The sequence below is a fragment of the Microtus ochrogaster genome, unplaced genomic scaffold (genome assembly GCF_000317375.1).
Source record: "Microtus ochrogaster isolate Prairie Vole_2 unplaced genomic scaffold, MicOch1.0 UNK85, whole genome shotgun sequence".
Lineage (NCBI taxonomy): Eukaryota > Metazoa > Chordata > Mammalia > Rodentia > Cricetidae > Microtus > Microtus ochrogaster.
In genome coordinates this window covers 1,247,312-1,253,263 of record NW_004949183.1, presented here as the reverse complement: position 1 = coordinate 1,253,263, position 5,952 = coordinate 1,247,312, and the positions used below count along the sequence as shown (strand labels likewise).

Below are 5,952 nucleotides of genomic sequence, written 5' to 3'. Positions count from 1 at the left end.
TCCAGGTCTAGTAAGGTGAGCATCCAAACTGCCTAGGCTCCCACAAAGCCAGTAGTGCAGTAGGATCAAAAACCCATTGCCATTGTTCTTGAGTTCTCATATGTGGTCAATTTTTAAGAAGGTTCCATGAGGTGCTGAGAAGAAGGCATGTTCGTTTATGATTGGATGGAGTGTTCTATAGATGTTTGTTAAGTCCATTTGAGTAACATCTGTTAGTCATAACATCTGTTAGTTCCTTTATTTCTTTTGTTAAGTTTCTCTCTGGCAGACCTGTCCAGTGATGAGAATGGAGTGTTGAAGTCTCCCACTATTAGTATGGAGTTTAATGTATGATTTAAGCTTTAGAAGTGTTTCTTTTACATATGAGGGTGCCTTTATATTTGGGGCATATATGTTCAGTATTGAGATTTCCTTTTGATGAATTTTTCCTGTGATTAATATGAAATGTCCTTTTTTTGATTGATTTTAGCTTGAAATCTATTTTATTAGATATTAGGATAGCTACACCCACATGTTTCTTAGGTCCAGTTGATTGGAAATTTTCTTTCCCAACTCTTTACTATGAGGCGATGTCTGTCTTTGAGGTTGAGGTTTGTTTCTTGTATGCAGAAGAAGGATGGATTGTTTTTTTTTTTTGTTCAGTCTGTTAGCCCGTGTCTTTTTATAGTTGAGTTGAGTCCATTTATATTAAAGGCTATTAATGATCAGTGATTGTTATCTCCTGTGATTTAAGTTTTCATTATTGATGTTATTTGTGTTTTTTCCCTTCTTTGGGATTTGCTGCTGTGAGATCATCTATGAAATAATCTGTGTTTTTGTGGATGTAGCTAACTTCCTTGGGTTGGAGTTTTCCTTCTAGTACTTTGTTTAGGGTTGGTTTGTGGCTAGGTATTGGTTAAATCTGGTTCTGTTTTGGAATATCTTGTTTTGTCAGTCCATTGTGATTGAAAGTTTTGCTGGGTTTAATAGTCTGGACTGACATCCATGGTCTCTTAATGTCTACATAACACTTGACTTCTGGTTTCATTGTTTCGATTGAGAAATCAGGTGTAATTATGATAGGTCTACCTTTATTTGTTACTTGGCCTTTTTTTTTTCTTTGCAACTCAATATTCTTTCTTTATTCTGTATGCTCAGCGTTTTGATTATTATGTGGTGAGAGGACTTTTTTTTTTTTTTTGATCCAGTCTATTTGGTGTTCTGTACGCTTCTTGTATCTTCAATGCATATCTTTTTTTTTAGGTTGGGAAAGTTTTCTTCTATGATTTTGTTAAATGTATTTTCGGTGCTTTTGAGTTGGACTTCTTCTATCACTATTATTCTTATGTTTGGTCTTTCCATGGTATTCCATATTTCCTGGATATTTTGTGTTAAGCTTTTGTTAGATTTAATATTTTCTTTGACTGATGAGTCTATTTTCTGTATTGCGTCTTCAGTGCTTGAGATTCCCTCTTCCCTCTCTGGTATTGTGCTGTTTATGCTTGCATCTGTGGTCCCAGATCATTTTCCCATAATTTCTGTTTCCAGAATTTCCTCAGTTTATGTTTTCTTTATTGTCTCTATTTTGGTTTTCAAGTCTTGAATTGTTTCTTTCATCTGTTTGATTGTTTTTTTCTGGTTTTCTTTAAGGGATTTGTTTATTTCTTCCAATTTTTTTGTTTGTCTTTTTCTCTATTTCTTTGAGGGAATTTTTCATTTTCTGTTGAAGGGCCTCAAACATTCTCCTAAAGTTATTTTTAGGTCATTTTCTTCTGCTTCATCTATATTGGGGTGTTCAAGTCTTGTTGCTATAGAGCCACTAAATTTTTGTTGTTGTTTTTCTCGTTGTGCTGTTGAGTGTGTTCTTACCTTGTCTACCCATCTTTTCCTATGATTGGTGTAGTTGGGGCTGTGTCTCTGATGATCCATCTTCCAGGTGCCAGTGGATCCAAGGCTCAGATGGTTGTTCTGTATGGTGCAGTCGGGGCCACAGTTCCAGTCACCCTGGATGTTACTTGGTTTTCCTGGAGTTTCTTGGTGCTCCTGGTGTTCGCTCTGTAATCTTGGAGGTCGTTCGTTCCTGCTTCCACTGAGGTCACTGGCTTGGGCCTGGTCCTCTGGAGGTGGCTGGCTGGCTCAGGCCTGGTTCCTTGGAGATGGCAGACTTGGGCCTGCTTTTGTGTAGATTACTGGCTCAGGCCTGCTCGTGTGGAGTTCACTTGGTTGGGCCTGCTCAAGTGGAGGTTGCTGACTCAGGCTTGTTCTGGCGAGATTGCTGGCTTGGGCCTGTTCTTGCAGATGTACCTGGCTTGGGCCTGTTCCCACAGAGGTTTCTGTTTCAGGCCTGTTCCCTTGGCAGTCACTCCCTGGTACTGGCTCCCGTGGAGGTTGCTTGCTTGGGCCTACTCCATCAGAGGTCGCTGGCTTGGGTCTGCTCCTGTGGAGGTCACTGGCTCTGGCCTGTTCCCGTGGATGTCCCTGGCTTGGGCCTGCTCCAATGGAGATCCCTGGCTGGATCCCGCAGAAGTCTCTGGCTCAGGCCTGCTCCCTTGGCCGTTGCTCCCTCATACCTGCTCTGGCAGAGGTCACTCACTCGGGCCTGCTCTGACAGAGATTGTTGGCTCGGGCGTAACATAAATCTTTTTTAAAAGTTAAAAGGGTCTGGAGAGATGACTCAGTGGTTAAGAGCACTGACTGTTCTTTAAGAGGACCTTGTTTTAATTCCCAGCACCCACATGGCAGCTCATAACTGTCTGTAACTCCAGCTCTAGGAATCTAATACCCTCACATAGACATACATGTAGGTAAAACACCAATGCACAAAATTAAAAATAAAAAAGTTAAAAGAGTCTGATTATTGCCTGGAGGTGGTGGTGCACGTCTTTAATCCCAGCACTTGGGAGGCAGAGGCAGGTGGATCTCTGTGAGTTCGAGGCCAGCTTGGTCTACAAGAGCTAGTTCCAGGACAGGCTCCAAAACAGAGAAACTCTTTCTTGAAAAACAAACAAACAAACAAACAAACAAACAAAAAAAGAGTCTGATAATGGAACTTAGTGGTAGGGCACTTGTGTGTGCTTGGTTTCTGTCTCAAGTATTGCAAAAATATTTGAAGAAAAAAGTTTGGAGACTTGTAAGGAATAAGATACTAAAGAAAGTGATTATAAACACAAAGCAAAAACTTTTGAGTTTGAAATATTAACATAAACTTGATTTATTTTTCTTTTGGATTAAAAGTTTTTTTTCTCATCTTAAAATGACCTCAAAACAAGAATAACAATAGCAGGTGGCACCAAATTTATATGTATTCTCTGTGTGTATGCATAACAAGTCAGAGGTAAACTTGAGGTGCTGACTTCCATCTTGTGGGCCCTGGAGATCAAACTCAGGTTGTCAGGCTCAGTGGGATGCACCTTTATACATTGAGCCGTCTTGCTGGCTCAGTATAGAATATATATAAATTCAGATAAGTACAATTTATCATAGCACCATTAAAAAAACAAAAACAGATTTTTTTGGAAATGTTCCCTCTGAAAGAAATCAGGGCTTCTTGGAGAGAAATGACTTATTTCAGTCATGAGACAGGATCTACTCAAGGTAAACTTGAGACTTTAAAAAAATGACCTTTTATGTGTGCACATAGGCACAACATGGCATGTGTGTGGACGTCAGAATACAATGTGTGTGGAGTTTGTTCTCCTTCATCATGTACTTGTTAGGGATTGAACTCAGGTCATCTGTGTTGGAGACAAGTGCCTTTACCTACTGAGCTGTCTTGTCAACCCAAACCAGAGACATTTTTAAAAATTAGCGTGTGTGTGTGTGTGTGTGTGTGTGTGTGTGTGTGTGTGTGTTAGGCTTGCACGGCAAGCACTTTTACCTGCCAAGTCATCTCACTGGATCAAATCTGAGACACCTTATAAAAGCAAATAAGAGGCTGGGGAGATGGCTCAGTGGGTAAGAATACTTGCTACATAAGCGTGTAGATCTGAGTTTGGATCCTTATCACCCATGGGGAAAGCTTATTATGGCTACATTTGTCTCGAACCCCAGCACTGTGGAAGGCTGAGATGTGATTAGTTGGGGTTTGCTGACTGCCAATCTATCTCCAGTTTCAATAAGAGACTCTGTCTCAACAGAATAAGGAGTAGATAATAGAGCAGGACACCTGGCATCTTCCTCTGACCTTTGATTCTGTGCAGAACCTCCACCCATGTGCACATACACTAATATGACATAAGACACATAGAAAACTATCAAAGATCTTGGACATTTGCAAGGAAGACAACTACCACCTGAAGTCATCATGGGATATGAATATGGGATCATTAGTAAAAATAGCAACTCTGCAGACTTTCCTGCCAGTCTCTCCTACCTCTATCCCTTGTGCTCTGCTTCCCAAAGCCATTATGTTTGTGAGCCTCAGGGGAGAGCAGGGACATTGGGAAAAGAGTTAGACTGGTATGAAGATTGGTTCCTTGCTGAGCACAGCACTGTCCTGCCTGAGAAAGATTTTGAGGATTCACAGATCTATGAGAGAAAGGCATACTCAGTGAGAATGACAGTGTCTTGCTGGCCTGATGGATTCTAAAGATTGACTCCATAGTAAATATATATATGGAAAGGGGTCCAAATGTGGAAAAAGGTAAGAAAACTTGCTCTAAATATTTATGTGATTGAAAGAAGAGTTCAGGATGGGTTACAATGTCACAATGGGCTGAGTTCCATCACCATTGTCTAGAGCAGAGTTTCTCGGTTGTGAGTTGAGACAGCTTTGTGGTGCTGGGGCTGCATGACCCTTTCACAGGGGTCATGTATCAGATATACTGCATATCTGATATTTACACTAAAATTCATGAAAGTAGTAAAATTACAGTTAAGTAGCAACGAAAATAATTTTATGGTTGGGGGTCATCACAACTTGAACTGTATGAAAGTGTTGCAGAATTAGGGAAGTTGAGAATGGCTGCTCTAGAGGATTGCTGAACACTGTGTGGGGGCCATTGTAGCTATGTAGAATCACAGAGATTGTAAGGAATTTATATCTGAGCTAGAGTGAAAGGTAATTACACTGTCTGGGAATCAGTGCATTAATGGGGAGATTTCACAGCTGAAGATACCAATGAGGGGCTCTGTGCTGTGGAAGATTATGTTTTGTAACATTCTAAGAGAAGGGAGTTTATTAGAGAATTGATAGGTTCCATGGTTAGGGCAGAGAAAGCACAAAATGAGCCAAAGCATATTGTCTCAGAAATATAAGGATGCTCTCAAAGAATAACTGAGACACATTTAGCTTCAGTAGGGAAAAAGTCAAAATTACTGTCAGCAGAAACAGAAGTAGGCATATAACTACTATTATTATAGTGTCTCCATTAGGGCAACCCTAGAGTCCACACTAGAGATCAGAGGTGAAAAAAGCTTTATGGAAGAGAACAGAGAAGGGTGTCAGAATACATGTGATATGAAAAAAAAGGAAGGATACAGGAGATGATAGGCTTAAAGTGGGGATAGCTGTGAAGAAAAGGGAGAGAAGGGAAAAGACCAATAAAAAACGAAGTATGTATGGAAATGCCACAAGGAAATAAGCTACATTGCATGCTAAAATAAAAAAGACCAATTAAATACTCAAAGAATATATTTAAGTAGTTTACGTTTCCTTCCATCTCCTAACTTTCCTTAAATTTCTTTGTACTACTCAAGCATTTAAATTCCAGAACTTCTCCTCCACAGAAGCACACAGATGAGAAAACCTGGCAGTTTCTGTCATAGTCAAAAGTAAAGTCTGATGAAAAATATTTGCTAAATTCTATTTTGTCCAGTAACATTTAAATTGCTTTTCCTTAAGCAACCGGGAAAAAAATCCAGCCGTGCGACTAATACGTGTCACACAGTATTGAAACACTGAACTTTTAAGGGCAAAATAACAATTACTCAAAACATGAAACCCCCATGACTTTTCTTTTATCTGGTAATATG

General features: G+C 39.9%; 1 protein-coding gene across 1 annotated transcript in view; it reads left to right on the top strand.

The window, feature by feature from the left end:
- The window catches only part of Ikbkg (inhibitor of nuclear factor kappa B kinase subunit gamma), a 39,580-nt gene extending 36,753 nt beyond the window's left edge, over positions 1–2,827 (top strand). Inside the window, exon 11 of the mRNA XM_013355003.2 lies at positions 2,322–2,827. The gene's annotated coding sequence lies outside the window, so the exon portion shown is untranslated. The remainder of the gene's footprint in view (positions 1–2,321) is intronic.
- Positions 2,828–5,952: the final 3,125 nt, after the last annotated feature.